The sequence below is a fragment of the Pan troglodytes genome, chromosome 20 (genome assembly GCF_028858775.2).
Source record: "Pan troglodytes isolate AG18354 chromosome 20, NHGRI_mPanTro3-v2.0_pri, whole genome shotgun sequence".
Classification (NCBI taxonomy): domain Eukaryota; kingdom Metazoa; phylum Chordata; class Mammalia; order Primates; family Hominidae; genus Pan; species Pan troglodytes.
This window is the reverse complement of record NC_072418.2, coordinates 53440521-53458416: the sequence shown is the minus strand read 5'-3', so window position 1 is coordinate 53458416 and position 17896 is coordinate 53440521. Positions and strand designations below refer to the sequence as shown.

The following is a 17896-nucleotide window of genomic DNA, read 5'->3' as shown; positions in this document are numbered from 1 at the left end:
TGGGCCTCTCCTGCCCATCTCTCTACCCATCTCTCCCTCCACTCCTCCTCTCCCTCCTTTCCTCTTCCTCTACCCACTCCCCCTGCTCCCCCGCCCTCCCCTCCCCTTCATCCAGGACCTTATTGCAGGAGTTACCCCCTCCTCTCCCCTCCCCTCCCACACCCTCTCCCCTTTCCCTCCTCTCTCCCCTGCTCCCTCCCCTTTTTCTCCCCCTCTTCTTTCTTCCACCCCCTTCCCACTTCCTTCCTTCTTTCCTCCCCTTCCCTCTTCTTTCCTCCCCCCTTCCCCTTCCCTCCCGTCTCCCTCTCCTTTCTTCCCTCCCTCTCCCATCCTCTCCGGTTCTTCCCCCCTCTTTCCTTCCTCCCTCTCCACGCTGCCCTCCCTCCCCTCCCTCTCTCCCCCCTCCTCTCCTCCCGGGCCTCCCTCCCTGCTCCCTCCCTCCGCCCGCCCGCTCCCACCATCATCAGTATTCCGCTCCCGTCTCCGCCGCTCTCGGCTGCTCTCGGTCGCTGCCGCACCGTCCGAGGCGGGGGCCGGGGCCGGGGCCGGGGCCTGGGGGGGGGTGGGGTGGGGGGAGAGCGGCGCCGGCGGGCCCGAGGAGGGAGGAAGGAAGGAAGGAAGGCTGGAAGGAAGGAAGCCAGGAAAGAAAGAAGGAAAGAAAGGAAGGCAAGAAGGAAGGCGGGCGGCGGGCGAGGGCGCCGGGCCGGACGGCAGGCGGGCGCGAGGCGAGGAGGCAGAGCGGCCCCCCCAGCCCCACCGCCGCCGCTGCGGAAGCCCCCTCCCCACCCAGGAGCCGGGGAGGGGGGAGAGCGCGAGAGGCTCCAGGCCCGGCCGCAGCCCCGCCCCCCGCGCCTCCCCGCAGCGGGCCTTGCACCCCAAATTCCTGAGCCTCATTGGGGGGTCCTCCCCCCACGGGCCGGGCATGCTGCCCCCCGGAAGGAACCCCTCTCCTCGCTGTGAGTAGCCGCCAAGGGGCACGGGTCGGGGGCGGGGGCCGGAGGCGGAACCGCGGGGGGTGGGTGGGGGGCATTCGCTAATTGGGGGACAGTGGTCTTAGGCCTCCTCCGGGATGGGGGGGATGGCAGAGGACAGGGGGCGGGGCCTAATGGGAGGCAGAAGCCGGTGGGGGAGGCGACTGGGTGGGGGTTCTCCGGGCAGGGCGAGTTCTTTGCTGTGGGGGGGGGGGGTGGTTGTCGCTGCTGCCTGGGGACAGGTTGTGGGGGGTGCGTCCGGCGGTCGCTGCGTATCCAGCTGTGGGGCTGAGGAAGTAGGCTTAGGGTGGGGGGCTCTCCGGGCGTAGGTCCGGGCCCCCCTTTCTGGGGCGGGAGTCCAGGTTCTTCCTCTCCCCATGGCCCCTCCCACCCTCCACACCGCTGCTGCTTGGGGTGTGGGGGGGCACGCCAGTGATGGGGAGGGGGGAGAGGCGGGCACGGGGTTTCCTTGGTGACCGCGCCTGGCAAGAGCGGTTGCCGTGGCAACCGGGGAGAACCGGGGAGTTTGGGAAGTGAAAATGGGAAAGACGGAGGGGGTGATTGGGGAGTGAGACAACCCCCTCCCCAGTCTTCAGCCCTTCTCCCTCTGGGGTCACCCCGCCTCTCCTGGTGGGCGGCTCGGACCCCTGCCCCTCCGTCTCTCCAAGACCCCCCATTCCCTGACCCCACTAGGCTTTGGGGCCTTCTATCCTTGGGCACGTGTCTCTCCAGGACCACTGCCTCTCCCATCTCCCTCCGCCCTCCCCTCCTGGAAACCTCTCCTCCTGGAGACCCCCGCCCCCCATTTGCTGCCTCCTCCCCAGGCTTCCGACCCTCACACCTGCTCTTCTAGGACCTTCTAAGACACGGCATCTGCTCCTCAGGATTCTCTAACCCCCATCTCTGACAATCCCCCAGATATCCCTCTCCAGACCTTCTGTCCAGGAGACCCTCACTTCAGCCGCCCTCTCCTCTAGCTCCCTCCTCCCACTCCCTCCCCGCCCCTCTTTGGGCCTTGCACCCCAGCCTCTCCCCTTTCTCCCCAACACCCCCAGTCGCCTTCTCCTTAGCCCATCACTCTCTGAAACATCCTTCTATGACCTTTCATCACCCAGAGACCCCCTCCATCGTTGTCTCCTCACCCCATAGTACTCCCCAATCTCAGACCCCCCCAATCCTAGCTCTCTCCTTTTGGGAGCCTCTCCTTCCAACTCACCATCAATCCCGGGCTCTCAGGGTTCCCCCCATCTCTATGCCCCTGCCTCCCTGGGGTCCTGTCCTGCCAGGGGCCCAGCCAGTCTCTCTCCAGGACTCGAGTCTCCAGAGCCCAGGATGGCCTCTTGCCCACCCCTCCACCCCTTCGCCTCCTCTCTGCACCCCCATCTCCTTCCCCAGACCTCCTCACCTCTGCTCTCCTCCTAGGCGCCCTCCCCTCCTCCCTGCCCCCTCCCCGCAGCCTCTGGTGACTTTCTGTCGGGGTGGGGAATTCCCCTGGGGAGAGCCCAGCTGGGAAGGGGGAGGGGGAAGGGAGCCTCGGGGCTGCCCCTCGGCCCCCTCCCCGCCCCCCTCTCCAGCTGGGAGCTGCAGTGGCGCCTCCGCAGCGCCCCATTGCTATGCGCCTCACATCCCAAGTCCCGGCCGCGCAGCCGCCAGACAGGAACTCGGGCTCCAGGCAGCTGGGAGTAGCCGGAGCCGGCTTCGCTCCTGGTCCAGGAGCCTGAAAACTCCCGCCCCCCACCCCCGGACCGCGGCCAGGACCGCACCTCCCTCTTCCTGTAGCATCTTCCGCAGCCTTCGCCTTCTAACCTGCCTTTCCGCAGCCTCCACTTCCCCTTCCCACCTTCCTCCTCCTCCTCCTCCTCCCTGGGGCTCCTCTCCTCCTGGCCACCGGATTGTCCAAACGCACACAGAGAAAGGAGGGACAGAGAGTGAAGCCGCCGAAAGGCGGGGAGAGAGACCCAAGGAAGGGAAGAGTGGGAGCCAGGGAGGGAGGCACAGAGGGAGAGAAGGGACCCAGCCTCCGAAACAGACATACAGGCAATTAGGGCATCAGCACGGAGTCACGGAGTTACTCACTTAATTTCCGAAAGAAAGAGTCGGGGAGCCGGGGACACACGCCACTCCCACCCAGAGAGCAGACACGCGGGTGAGGCAGAGACGCAGGGAGCCACAGACTCAGGGAGGGTGGGACAGACCCGCGAGGTGCCTGCTGGGGCCAGCAGGGAGCCGGGGGACACTGGCCACCAGAGTTCTGGGGGATTAGAGGCCGCTTCTGACTTGTCAGAGGGACCCCAAGTCAGCAAGTCAGTGACAGACAGTGGGAGCGTGCGAGGAAGACACGGGGCACGTGGAGGCAAAGATTCCCCTGGCAGGTACACACACACACACACACACACACACACACACACACACACACACACGAGAGCACACAGTCATTCACTGGCAGCCAGAGACCCCGATATGGAACCAGAGAGGCCCAGTTGCAGACGCAGCCCCCACACTCAGTCAGCCAGTGGTCAGGAGAGACAAGGAGCAGTCCCCAGACCTGTAGTCGTGTGTCACACAGAGACACACACAGTCCTTCGTACACAGACCTGGAGGGAGAGACAAAGGCAGGAGGCCCTTGCCTTGTGGTCCTGTGGCCTCGTGGCCTCACGCTCACGGACAGACACAAGGCAAAAGGCAGGGAGGTGGCCCCAGAGCTACAGAGATGCAGCCCCAGGTGCCGCTAAGACAGTCACAGAGCTGTGCGCTGTGGCGCACACACCAAACCGAGTGCCAGCGTCGGGGGCACGTGTGTGCACTGCAGGGAGGGCCAGCCCCATCCAGCAGTCACCCTTAATCCCACTCAGAGACAGCCCTGAGAGTGTCCCTCTCGCCACAGGGCTCCTCAGGGACCTCCTCCCCGTCCGAGAGGTCAGCAGAATTAAGACATCAGGTATCAGAGGGCGCTGGCATCTCTCACAAGCAGAGCCTGTGCACACATGTGCCTGCACACACACCCTCAGGGCCCATGCAGAGAGGCCGATCTTCAGGCAGAGGTGCTGTGGGTTGGGGATTGGGGGGGTGGTGGCTGCTGAATCCTCAGTCCCTTCCGGAACCCTGGCCCTGCTTTCTTGCCAGGGTCCCCACCCCCTCAATCACCTGTCTCACCTGCTAGGACACCTGCTGTGTAGCTCACACTGGTTCTCTCTCTCCATCCTCTCTCCCTGCATTTCATCCCTTCCCACCCCACTCTCTCTGGCCGGGCATCTGTCTCGAGGTGTCACCTGGACCTCCTGTCTCTGTCAAGCCGTCTCGCCTCTCCATCTCCCCTCATCTTCCCTGGGACTGACCCTTCGCCCTCCCAGCCCCCAGTGTCTTGCTGACCTGGCCCATCCGTCTAGTCTGTGGACTCATTCATCAGTCTTTCCCTCTCCCACCCCATCTGCTGTGAAACCTGCCTCTATTTCTGTCTCTGCTCGACACCGCTCTCTGTGCCTCCCTTCTTTGTCCCTCTGTGTCACTCGCCCTCACCTCTGCTGCTGTTCCTGCCAGCCTGCCTGCCTCCCCGCCTCCCCTGCTCCTTCCCCGTGGCTCCCTCTCCCCACTTCCCTGAGGACTCACTTACCTGGGGTCGTCCGGGCGGCCCAAGAGGGTTATTTTCCCCCAGTGCTTTCAACACGTTTAATTTGTTGCCAACATTTTTTAAATTAGAGATTTTGCATAAAAATCTAGACTGTCAGCTTTTGGAATCGTCTTCCCCCTGGATAACTGTGGGTTGTGCTCAGGTGCAAAGGGCCACCACTCCCCACTCTCCCCTCTAACCAGCATCATGATCATCTTCCCTGCTGGGCTCCGTAGACAGAGGAGTTTGCAACCTCTGCTGTTTGCTCCTCTTCCTCTCTGCTCCATCTCTTTGTGCCCTGTCAACCTCTCCACTCTCCTTCCCTTGGTTTCCCTTGCCGGGTCCTCTCTCTGCCCCTCCTCCTTCATCCCCCCATCAGTTTGCCCTAACTCCAAGCCTCACTTTGACTGGGCCCTGTTTCCACTTAAATGGCCTCCTTCCCTTGCTGAGAGCAGGAAGAGTCTCATCCTTCTCTGGGAGAAGTGGTTCCTAAGACTGCCAGGACGCAGAGCACACGCCCATTCTCCAGGGCCAGGGTCGGCTGTGAAACTGCCAGCCCCTCACAGTGTTGGAAAGTCAGCGTTGCGTGAAGGCACCATGTTGCAGCCTGTCCTTCTCAGCTGGCTGATGGCTGGGGTGGGCCACAGACCCCACACTCTTGTCCCCAGCATGTGGCATCACAGCCCGTAGGCAGGGGGTGGGCTTCTCTGTACACCAGGCTGCACATTTGGCCCCAGAGCAGGTGGAGAGCAGGGGCTGCCTTAGAGGACCTGGCATGCGGACCCTGTTTCTGGAGGGAGGGCCTCACCTCCAGATAGGGGTACAAAGGACAGGGCTCCCCTTTGTGTCTGGCAGCGCTCAAGCCCAGCAGCATCCCCTCCACCATCACCCTTGCTGGGTGAAGGGGGCACGTCTTTGTGTCCTCTCTGGCGGGGTACGGGAAACCTCATTAACTCTGAGTTTGGAGACCCTTTGTCCCCACTGGGGAGAACCTCCCTTCCCTTCGAGTCCCAGTTCCTGAGGCTGGGCTGGCTCTGCCAGACGGGGTGGCAGGAGAGTAAGGAGAGTGGCAGGATGCCCCTTGTTGCCTGGAAACCCACGCGCAACTGTTGTCATGGCAGGCAGAGGTGGAGGGGCTGCCTTGGAGACCCACGAGAGGGGCTGGTGGGGGCTCACTGCGGGAGGCAGGCAGGAGCCCAGGGGACTGCTGTTTCCCCAGGAGGGCTGCTGAGAGTGAGAATGGGGGGTGTCTGGTAGTATCTGGGATCCTGGTGGGAGGTTGAGAGACCTAGACAGAGACAGGCCAGGCATGGTGGCTCACGCCGTCTCAACACTTTGGGAGGCTGAGGCGGGTGGATCACCTGAGGTCGGGAGTTTGAGACCAGCCTGGCCAACATGGTGAAACCCCATCTCTACCAAAAATACAAAATCAGCCAGGTGTGGTGGTGTGAGTCTGTAATCCCAGCTACTCAGGGGGCCGAGGCAGGAGAATCGCTTGAACCCGGGAGGCAGAGGTTGCAGTGAGCCGAGATCATGCCCGTTGTACTCCAGTCTAGATGACAAGAGCAAAACTCCATCGCCAAACAAACAAACAAACAAAAAAAAACCTAGGTGGAGAGGAGGAAGAGAGTGAGGCAGGGCAGGAGGGGGCAGCAGCCCCAGCCACTCCCAGGCTCACTGTGCCCCGCAGATGCTGCCCCAGCCCAGGGAGTTGAGCTTAGGCCCCAGAGCTCTTGTTCAAACACTGCAACAAAGGTCAGAAGGCTGTGCGGCCACAGCTCCGCTGGAGAGGCCAGCCCCAGGGGGTGGTAAACGCAGAGGAGATTGGCCCTCCCCTTGCCTCGAACCCTCTCTCCAGAGCTGGAGATGACCATGATCGTAGCTAACTGATTGAGAGCATGCCACGAGCCAGGCTCAGTGCTCAGCCTCTTATGTGGATTTTTTCCGTGTATTCCTCGGGCAACCCTGCAAGGAGGCACAGTCATCATCCCTGGTTTGACAGATGGGGAAACTGAGGCCCAGAGAGGTGGGGTCCCTTGCCCAAAATAGTACACCTAGAAATGGCAGAGCCGGGACTCCAAACCCTGGTGTGGGCCGCCCTGCAGGTCGCCTCCCTCCATGAGACTCCCAGTTTACTGAGGGGGAAACTGAGGCCAAGAGAGGAGAATGCACTGGTCCATTGGGCCCTAAAAGTGGAAATTCAATTTTTTTTTTTTTTTGAGACAGGGTCTCACTCTGTCGCCCAGGCTAGAGTGCAGTGGCGCGATCTCGGCTCACTGCAACCTCTGCCTCCCGGGTTCAAGCAATTCTCCTGCCTCAGGCTCCTGAGTAGCTGGGACTACAGGCACGCATCACTACTACACCTGGCTTATTTATTTATTTATTTATTTGTATTTTATGGTAGAGACACCGTTTCACTGTGTTGGCTAGGCTGGTCTCAAATTCCTGACCTCAAGTGACCCACCTGCCTCAGCCTCCCAAAGTGCTGGGATTACAGGTGTGAGCCACTGCACTCGGCCATAAAATTGTTAATAATCACAATAATTAGGTTGTTAATAACAATACACTCATAGAAGGTTAGACTTTTGGGGTTGGGGAAGAACAGGGTCTTGCTCCGTTACCCATGCTGAAGTGCAGGGGCACAACCACAGCTCACTGCAGCCTTGACCTCCTGGGCTCAAGCGATCCTCCCGCCTCAGCCTCCCAAGTAGCAGGGATTACAGGCGTGCACCACCACACCCAGCTAATTTTTGTATTTTTTGTAGAGAGGGGGTTCTCACTATGTTGCCCAGGCTGGTCTGGAATTCCTGAGCTCATGCGATCCTCTTGCCTTGGCCTCCCAAAGTGCTGGGATTACAGGCATGAGCCACCACGGCCAACAAGTCTAGACTTTTGAAGGCATTGAAGCTGCTATAACTTAGGGGCTGTCAGGTTCTCAATCTTGTTTATGCCTCTCAAGCACCAGAAGGGAAAGGACTCCCCATGCTGATTCTCACAGTAGAGAATCAGCCCTCACCGACGTGGGGGTTGTAGGATCTTGTTGCGGGAAGGGCAAAGACCCCAAATGTGATCCCATGGGCCCCCCACTCCTTGACAGATGAGTGGTTTTGATCCAGCCAGAAATGCTGGATTTACAATGGCAGAGAAGTGGCGGGGTTGGGTGGGGAGGGGGCTGAGTCATGGAATGGGAAAACTGTTTGTTCTTCTGACCCGTAAGAATAAATACCATTTTTTGTTTTTTTAAGACGGAGTCTCGCTCTGTCACCCAGGCTGGAGTGCAGTGGTGCTATCTTGGCTCACTGCAACCTCCACCTCCCAGGTTCAAGTGATTCTCCTGTCTCAACCTCTTGAGTAGCTGGGATTACAGGCACGCACCACCGCGCCTGGCTAATTTTTTGTATTTTTAGTAGAGACGGGGGTTTCACTGTGTTGGCCGGCCTGGTCTCGAACTCCTGACCTCAAGCGATCCGCCCGTCTCGGCCTCCCAAAGTGCTGGGATTACAGGCGTGAACCACTGCACCCGGCCGAGAATAAATGATAACTTTTAATGTAGCTGTCACTTAAGTGTCAAGCACTGTACATGGTCACCAGGAACCCCAACAAGCTATTAATAGGTGTCATTATCTTCACAGACTGCAAGGCGGAGCCTGGGGTGGGGGACACAGGGAGAAAGTGGCCAGCCAGAGTTTCAACCCAGTTTTCCTCAACACCAACACTCTTTCCACCTCTCCATCCTTCCTCTTCACAGGACGGTGTGATGAGGTAGACGAGGAGAAGGAGGATCTTCTGGATCCTGGAATAAGTTCACTGAGCATTTTCCTTTTATGCCCCAGGCATTTCCCTAAACTCATCACAGATATCAGACCTTCCCCACCTACAGGTGAGCAGACCGAGGTCCCGAGGGGTGAAGTTCCCTTTGCAAGCCAACATGGCTAGTAACTGTGGCAGCTGAGGTTCAAACTCAGGTCTAGTTGATTCCAAGGCCCGCCTTGAGCTACACCCCTATACAGAGCTCCAGAGAGGAGAGGAGGGGGCTTCATTCTTCATCCCGAAATGGAATATAGGAGTGAGATGGGCACTTAGAGACCCTTCAACCCCTTGCTGTGAGACCTGCATCCCCTGGGAAACAGAATGACAGCCTCACCCTAGATATGGCGATGCAGAATCTGCAGCTTTTTGTTATTATTATTGTTATTTTGAGACAGAATCTCACTCTGTCACCGAGGCTGGAGTACAGTGGTGCGATCTCGGCTCACTGCAACCTCCGCCTCCCGGGTTCAAGCGATTCTCCTGCCTCAGCCTCCCGAGTGGCTGGAACTACAGGCAGGTGCCTCCACGCCCAGCTAATTTTTGTATTTTTATTAGAGACAGGGTTTCACCATGTTGGTCAGGCTGGTGTCAAAACTCCTGACCTCAAGTGATCTGCCCGCCTCAGCCTCCCAGAGTGCTGGGATTACAGGCGTGAGCCACTGCGCCCGGCCAGAATCTGCCTCTTAACAAGATTCCCAGACAGCTGGACACACATTCATGTCTGAGAAGCATTGCTCCAGTTCACATAGTTTTCAGCTTTTTATGACTTTTAGCAGCATCCTTTTGTCGTAAACAAAATAACTATGCACAACCCTGTGAGAGAAAACAGATGGGATCAGCGTCCTTCCTAGGCAGGACCCCTATGAGTGGAGCTGGCGGGGGCCACGCCCCTCCCAACCTGCAAACTCGCTCTCACGCCCCACTGCCTGAGCCTTGGCAACAAATACTGTTGTAAAAACCACCAATGCCAGGCCAGGGCCCAGTTCTCTTCTGGGGTGAATTCAGTTCAGGGGTGTTAAGCCGCCCCATCCCAGCACAGAATCACAGTCCAGGGACCTGGAAGTTCAGTTTTTTTTCTTTCCTTTTTTTCAGACAGAGTCTCGCTCTGTTGCCCAGGTTGGAGTGCAGTGGCGCCATCTCAGCTCACTGCAACCTCTGCCTCCTCGGTTCAAGTAATTCCCCTTTCTCAGCCTCCCCAGTAGCTGGGATTATGGGTGCCCGCCACCAGGCACGGCTAATTTTGTATTTTTAGTAGAGGTGGAATTTCAGCATGTTGGTCAGGCTGGTCTCAAACTCCTGACCTCAGGTAATCCGCCCACCTTGGCCTCCCAAAGTGCTGGGATTACAGGCGTGAGCCACCACGCCCGGCCCTCTTTTCTTTTTCTTTTTCTTTTTTTTGGAAGTTCAGTTTTTATCTCAAAGCCTACCCAAATCTGGCTATCCATGGGTATGGCAGTGCCTCAGTGTGCCCTTCTGTAAAATGGGCAGCAGCAGCTCTCGCCATGGGCCCCTTGCGGGGACTGAATGAGCTCTTGCAGGCAGCTCCTGCAGCGCAGGCCTGGCACAGGCAACCAAGGCAGCGCTGGTCAGGTGCTCAGGCCTCAGACTCTCCATAACATTCCGTTTCTCCGGCTGTGATCTCCCTGGCTTCTCCATGAGTCCCATAAGAGCCCTGTGAGGTAGCTGGGCAGGGCCAAGGAGCAGACGGAGCGGCACTTCAGGGACTCAGGCAGAAGCAGTTCCAAGCAGGATCAGTGGTTAGATCCATGCTGTCCAACACAGTAGCTGCCACAGCCACTGCCATGCATGAGCAGCAACAGTCACATCAAGTCGAATGAAGAATTCAGTCCCTGCTCATTCTCGACATATGTCACGTGCTCCGTAGCCTCGTGTGGCTGGTGGCCGCCAGTGCTGGACGGCACGGAGAGAACATTTGCATCATTGCAGAGAGTCTATTTGACGGTGATGCGTTGAAATATTGAAATACAGCTGGGTGCTATGGCTCACGCTTATAATCCAGCACTTTGGGAGGCTGAGGCAGGAGGATTGTTTGAGGCCGAGAGTTTGAGACCAGCCTGGGCAACATGGCAAAAGCCTATCTCTACAAAAATACAAAAAAATTAGCCGGGTGTAGTGGTCCACGCCTGTAGTCGGCTACTCGGGAGGCTGAGGTGGGAGGATCACCTGGGCCTGGGAGGTGGAGGCTGCAGTGAGCTGAGATCACGCCACTGCACTCCAGCAGAAATTTGTGTGATGTGTGTGTGTGTGTATGTATGTATGCGTGTGTGTATATGTGTGTGTGTGTGTGTATGTATGTATACAGTTGACCCCTGACCAACTTGGGGGCTAGGGGTGCCAGCCCCCTGTGCAGTTGAAAATCTGCCTGTAACTTTTGACTCCCCTAAAACTTAACTCCTAATAGTGTTCTGTTGATTGGACACCCTACCAATAACATAAACAGTCAGTTAACACATTCATGTTAAATGTATTCTATCCTGAATTCTGACAATAAAGTAAGCTAGAGAAAAGAAAATGTTATTGAGAAAATGCTAAGGAAGAGAAAATACATTTACTAGCCACTAAGTGGAGTGTATCATCGTAACGGGCTCCCCTGATTGTCTTCACGTTGAGTAGGCTGTGAGCAGGAGGAGGGGGCGGTTGTCTTGCTGTCTCAGGAGTGGCAGAGGCAGGAGAAAGTCCACATATAAGTGGACCACACGATTCAAACCCCTTCAAGGGTCAAGTGTAGTCCTCCGCTGGCTGGTAAATAGCTCACCTCAGCCCTTCCTGGGTCCCCACCACCCCCCACCTAGCCCTCCCAGCCCTCTTCTGAAACCTGCTGTTAATTCCCATTTCTCTGATGAGGAAACTGAGTGGCCACAGGGTACTGTTCCTAGCGGAAAATTGGCAGCACCGGGGGGTCGGAGCCCAGGTTTCTGCTTTTCCTGGCTTCCAGCCAGGCTCCGAGTCCTATATGTCACTTGCTGGTCACTTGCTGTGTGCCAGGCCCTACTTGGGCCCCCTTGCCACAGCCCCGTGCAGCATCATCAGAGAGGCTGCAGCTGGCCCAAAGTGGCACAGCCAGGGACTGGACGGGAGCCGGGTGGGCGGTGTGTCCCCAGCTCCCCTGCTGCCCTGTGGGTGTGACCAGAGCGAGGCACCGCCTGCGAGTGGAGATTGGGGCTGGGGGGCCTGTGGCAGGGACTTCTGCATTCTCTTCTCCCCGTAACTGCTTCCCGCCCCACATCCTCTTTTGGCTTTTGGAATTTGACCCCAGATCTATAAGAAGAGCCTGGCTCCTCCCTCTCCCTCACCTCCTACACCGCCTCCAGGTTCTGCCACTTTTACAAATTTGCTTTATCTGTTCACTCTTTCCCTTCTCTCCATCCCCGTGGCTCCAGCCGCGGCCGCGGCCTCATCCTCTACCCCCAGACCCCTGGCGCAGCTCCTCCCTGGCCTCCAGCCGCCCCGCTCCAGTCCACTCAGAGGGGTCCTTCACCCACCAGAGCTGAGCCTGCCCCTCTGTTGTCACAGCCCGATGTGAGAGGAAGGAGGGCCCCCCCGCCCCCGGCCCATTGCCACGGCCTCTGTAACAGCTCGACATTCCCTCCTCCCGGCTTCCCTCCTGGACGTTCCGGGGCCCACCCTGTGCCCGCCCTCTCACTTAGCCCTCGGACGGCTCCCCCACCCCCACACTTGCCTCCCTAGAGACACAGGGCTCCTTGCCTCGGGTGCCAGCAGAGGAACTGCCGGTAGGGGGCGCTGGCTCGCTCGTTCCTGCAGCAAATACTGAGGCTCGGAGGGGCCAGCGCCGTTGGCAGGCCCTGCGGATGCAGCCGTGGACGCCGCGGCAAAGCCCTCAGGAGCTCCCCTCTTAGCAGGAAGGCAGGCAATGAACGCAGGAACAAATCACCGAGCATCAGGTGCTGGGTGGCCGTGACACGAGCTGTGAAGAAAAGGAAGTGCAAGGGATACGGACGGTAGGGGGAGCTCAAGACCTCCTGGAGGTGTCGTGGGAACGCAGAGCCCCCCTGACCCCAGGAAGAGCACCCCCGGCTGGCCGAGGGCACAGCAGGGGCAGAGTCCCCTCAGGGGAACGGGCCTGGTGTGGATGGGAAGAGCCTGGGTGGGAGGCGCCTGGTGGGTGGGAGGAGCCTGGGGGAGAGCGGCGTGGCTGCACGGGAAAGGACAGCCCCCCTCCAAGCAAGTCACCACCTCACCCCCACCCACTGCACCTCACCCCCACCCCGACTGCACCCCCACTGCACGGGCCGCCTGTTAGTCCTGCTGCCCAGTGGCCAGTGGCCCAGGAAATTCGTGAGCTGAGCCAAGCCCCTAGTCCTGCTTCCTCATCAGCAGCTCCTAGGGGGCCTGGACTGCCCTTTCCCTAAGGTTCTTCTACCTCCAAACATAGAAGCCTGACAATTCTCGGGGCTGTGGGGCTGCTTTTATTTTGAAAGCATTCAGGACATGGATTGGCTCAGAACGCCAGCGCTGCCTGTCCCCTCCCCCAGAACCCAGGTCTCTCCCATAGGACCGGCTTCCAGGGACAGAAGGGCTCATCCCTCCCCGGCTTCAATCCCTCTCCACCCTCTGGGCTCCAGGCTCCACTTCTGCCCCAGTCCCTCGCAGTGGGGAAGTTCTTCTCTAGCTCTAACCTCCAGGCCTCTTGCTGCAATGGTAGTCAATTTCCTATCTTCCCTCTGGCCGTCTGAATTTACCCCCCCACCCCACCCCAAAAAATGAGTGCGCCTGACAGGAACGTTCCCTGCCTCCCATTTCTCCTCACCCCGCCTCTCCTGGGTCCCCGAGTTTCCGATCTGCCATCTGCCTGAATCCTCCCAGGCACAGTGCCCGAGATCTCTCAGAGCTGGGGCTGGGGAGGATGGTGAAGCCGGTGAGGAATCAGCTTCACGCCTCGAGTGCCCGGGCCCTCCCAGCCTCTGCCTTCCCCTGGATCTCAGCTCCATCTCGGGGCCTCCTGTCCTCCTGCCCCTTTCATGCCCCTTTGTATGCCTGTGTCTGTCTCCCTGTGACTCTGCCACTCTCTGCCCCTCGTACTTCTCCTCTTTGGGGTCCTTCTGTGTCTGCACCTCTGGCTTGTTCCTTGCACCAGGTGAGGGAGGAGAACAGGTGTACCCTTGTGATGGGTCCTCTCCCGGGGCAGCTGCAGTGGGAGAGGCAACCGTGGTGACCTGGGCAAGTTCTGGGACTGGGGTTCCAATGCCGGCTGTGCTGCTGGAGGGCTGTGTAACCTTTGGCAAGTGCCGCTCACCTCTGAATCTGTAAAATGGGCACAAGAACCATCCCTTCCTCCCAGGGCCGTGGGGAGAAGCCAGCAGCTTGAGGAGTGGATAGCATGGCACCCACATGTAATCAGTATTTCCCATCACTACTAGGGGTGCGTGGGGGCAGAGGGCAGTCCATGGAGCCTCTGCCAGCCGGGCGTGAAGCCGTGGTGGGGTGTCGGGCGTGTGATATCCTGTGCAGTGCGGGTGACTGCAGGGGCTGAGGAAGGGTGGCTGTTCAGCATGCCTGTGGCCTTGCCTGCACCCTGCCCCACACACACAGGCAACCTCCATGGGAATTGTTGCTGCTGTCAGGCCACACTTGGGGGTCTTTGGGGCCCCTGGACTCTGGCGAGGCTGACCTAGGAGGGGCCACTTCCTAGCCGTGTGTTTCGCATTAGGCAACTAACAGTACCTCTGTGTGTCTCAGCTTTGCTAGCTGGGAACTGGGTGTAATAGCAGTCTTCTCTCAGAGGGTTGATGCGAACTGCGGTGGCTAATGCAAGTAAAGCTCCCAGAATGGTGCCCAGTCAGTGCCAGATGTGTGTTGGACGTTACCACCTTTGGTGGTGTCATTATTCAGTGAGTTCACGCAAGTCAGATGTGTGTGCGGAAGAGATGAGGTTAGCCAGCATTCCTGTTATCCAGGTCAGAGGGCTCTATCTGGGGACAACTGGGGCCAGGTGCCCTCTCAGTATGCAGCTGTATCCAGGAGTGTAGCTCACGCAGGTGGTATCTGAGGTTTGGGCAGAGTGGTAGCCTTCCTCTGGGTGCACGGAGCTGCGCTGGGGACCTCCTGTTTGGAACCTGAGGTGTAGTATCTGGGACTTAGCCATCCGGGTGGTGCTGGGGCACGGAGAGTGACCCAGGGCGTGGAGGGTGACCCGGGACATTGGTGTCCAGCTGACGTGAGATGTGCTTCCTCGGCCAAGTACGGTGGCCCACACCTGTCATCCCAGCACTTTGGGAGCCCAAGGCAGGTGGATCACTGGAGGTCAGGAGTTCAAGACCAGCCTGGCCCACATGGTGAAACCCCCGATTCTAACTTAAAATACAAAAATTAGCCGGGGTGGTGGTGGGCGCCTGTAGTCTCAGCTACTCAGGAGGCTGGGGCAGGAGAATTGCTTGAACCCAGGAGGTAGAGGTTGCCGTGAGCTGAGATCGCGCCACTGCACTCCAGCCTGGGCAACAGAGTGAGACTCTGTCTCAAAAAAAAAAAAAAAAAAAAGGTGCTGCCTCTGCCAGCAGGCCTCCTGGGATGGAAGGGGACCTGGGGACCGAGGGTGTCCAGGGCTGGGAGCCTGCATTGTGCAGCTATTGCAGTGCGGCCTGGCTCGGTGTGCAGAACGGAGAGTGGGGGTATCTGTGTGTGAGCGTGGGGGGAAATAGACTCACAGTGATGATAACGTACCCATCCGTCCCTGCACCCAGTGTTTGGTGAGCAACTGCCATGTGCCCAGCACTGTCGTGGGTCCTGGGAACCAAATAGTCACAAACTGACTGCCCTCGGGAAACTTGCGTTCAAGCGCACGGACCCATATAAAAGCTCAGATGCTGATAAATGTCATGGAGAAAAAGGAAACAGAGAAGGTTCTGGAGAGGGATAGGGGTGCTGTTTGATGCGGGGCGGTCAGGACGGCCTCACTGAGAAGGTAGCATTGGAGCACGGACCTGATAGAGAGCAGGGCAAGAGCCCTGTGGACAACCGGCAAAGAGCATTCCAGGAAAAGGGAAGAGCAGGTGCAAAGGCCCTGGGGCCGGGGTGTGCACGGCCTGTTCTGGAAACAGCGAGTGAGCAGGGGGAGGAGGGAAGCGATGAGGTCAGAGGAGGAGCTGGGGTGGAGAGTGGGGGCCTGAAAACTGAAGTCCTCACCTCTGCTCTGAGTGGGACGGGAGCTGTGGAAGGCTGTGGAGCAGAGGCGGGGCAGGGTCCATGGGGTGTTGACAGGATACCCCTCGCTGCCCGTGGGGAACGTACGGGGAGTGGGGGTGAAGGCAGAAATGGGGAGGCTGGAGGGGAGGACACTGTAATCATTCAAGAGGGAGATGGGAGCCAGGTCAGGGAAGTAGCCTGGGCGTGGGGAGAAAGATCCTCTGATTCTGGGGTCTGATTCCGCATATGTTGTGAAGACAGAACTCTTTACCAAGGATTTAGCGATTTAATCCCCACAGTGGCCCTAGGAGGCAGATACTCTCATTATCCCTGTTTCACAGTGGAGGGAACTGCAGCTTGGGAGAATAAGCCACCGGCCCGAGGTTACACGGGAAGTGGCAGCAGAGTCAGGACTCAAACCCAGGCCTCTCGGCACTCACCAATGTGCCCCACTCTCGAGAGGTGCCTTTTGTGGCCCATGGGTGTCCTGGGCCAGTGTCTAGCACATAGCAGGGACTGGGTAGACATTTGTTGGACAGATGGATGGAAGGATGGATGGGTGGACGGATGGATGGATGGATGGATGGATGGATGGATGGGTGGGTGGGTGGGTGGGTGGGTGGATGAATGGGCGGACGGATGGAAGGACGGATGGATAGACAGATGGATGGACGGATGGGCGGACGGATGGATGGATGGGCAGATGGATGGATGGATGGATGGATGGATGGATGGATGGACAGATGGATGGACGGATTGGATGGACGGATGGATGGACGGATGGATGGGCGGATAAGTTGAATGAATGAACGTGGCTGCCCTGCAGATTTTGCAGAAGTGTGTCAGGAGGTGGATGTCAGGATCTGGCTAAGGTCCAAGGGAGAGGGGTTCCTCTAGGGGTGGGGGCCTTTGTGGCATGGAGAGGGGCTGGCCCTCAGCCACGGGACGGGGTGACGGTGCAGGGCGCAGGTTCCAGTGCCGGTATATCAGGTGTGTATCAGGGTTGGAGTAAAGGCTGTGTGGCATGGTGGGGGTTCAAAGGAGTTCCTGGGGTACAGGGGCATCTGCAGGAAAACGCTGGGCAAGATTGTGTGCCTAGACCCGGTGGGGGGTGTGATGCTGGGGGGTTTTGGCTGGAAGTGGGGGCGAGGGGGTCAGCGGTGGCCCAGCCCGGTCATGCAGCCAACGAGGCTGTCTGTGTGCCACGAGGCTCCGGCTTGGCACGGCCCAACCACCCCCCTTTCTTGGGCAGCCCAGCCGGCAACCTTCCTCCCCCGCTTCCCCCGACCTTCCTCGGCTGCCTCCTCGGCTGCCCAGAACCAATGGGTTAATTAGATAACGGAGCCTTTGATTAGCGGGGGAGGGGGAGGCCTCCCCCAGGCGGCGCAGGGAAGGGAGGCTGAGGAGGAGGGAGAAGAGGCGCCCTCCCCGTTCAGAAGGAGAGAAAGAAGGAGGGAGGGGTGGGGAGGGAGGGAGCTGAGGCACAGCTTGGCTCTGCACTGCCGTGTGACTAGAAATTGTAATTGCGGAGAAAGAGAGAGACAGACAGAGCCAGGGAGAAAGGGACCAAGACAGACGGACAGACAGACAACCTGACTGAGACGGGCTCAGGGCCGATGAGAGGGTGACCGGGATAGAGCAAGAGGGAGGAATAGATGGAGGAGAAGGAGAGAAGGGGCCTGGGGGTCCCGAGGGAGGCAAGATTGTGAGGGGGGAGACTCAGGAGGGGGTTGAGGCCAGAGGAGGTGGACGGGGACCAGAGGCGGAGGGGGAGGACCGAGAGGGGCAGAGAGAGAGGAGAAGGGGGCTGGGGTCGGTGGGTGGAGAGAAAGGAGGCTGCGGTGGGGGGAGAGTCGAGGTAGAGGTGGGAGAGGGGGTGGAAGGAGACCGGAGGAGGCGAGCGGGGAGGGGAGCAGAGAACTGCTGCAGTGGCCAAAGGACAGCCCTCCCCAGGGGTGGGAAGGGCGACAGGCCAGTGGGGGGGGCGCGGGGAGACCCAAGAAGCCCCTGCGCCCCCCCCAGCACGATCTCGACGGGAAGCCCTGGAGAACTGGGGAGGCAGAGACCCCGGCTGGCCGGAGGCATGTGGAGGGGGGGGCCTGGGCGCAGGGAGAGGCCCAGCGGAAGCCAAGCCACCAGGGTGAGTGTCCCCCACCGTGGGGTTGTGGGGAGAAAAGGATGGGAGATGGCGGAGGGCGGGGGGGGGAAGGGGAGGGAGGCCGAGTCGCTGCAGAAACCGTGATGGGGGTGGGGGGATGCGGGCTGGCAGCGGGAGAGCTGGGGACAGATGCGGAGGTAGACATGGCAGCGGCAGGCCTGGAGGCCGGGGTGGGTGCCGTGGGCTCCC

The 17896-nt window shown here is 59.3% G+C and overlaps 1 protein-coding gene across 4 annotated transcripts in view; it reads left to right on the top strand.

Annotated features, from left to right (window-relative positions):
* The first annotated feature begins 417 nt into the window (after positions 1-417).
* The window catches only part of LRRC4B (leucine rich repeat containing 4B), a 51882-nt gene continuing 34403 nt past the window's right edge, over positions 418-17896 (top strand). Inside the window, exons 1-2 of one of the 4 annotated variants that reach the window (XM_016936659.3) lie at positions 569-956; positions 17572-17689. The gene's annotated coding sequence lies outside the window, so the exon portion shown is untranslated. Of the gene's footprint in view, positions 957-12266; positions 12369-17004; positions 17690-17896 lie in introns of those variants that run through there. The other 3 variants (XM_016936660.3, XM_016936661.3, XM_009436094.4) reach the window with 3 other exon arrangements.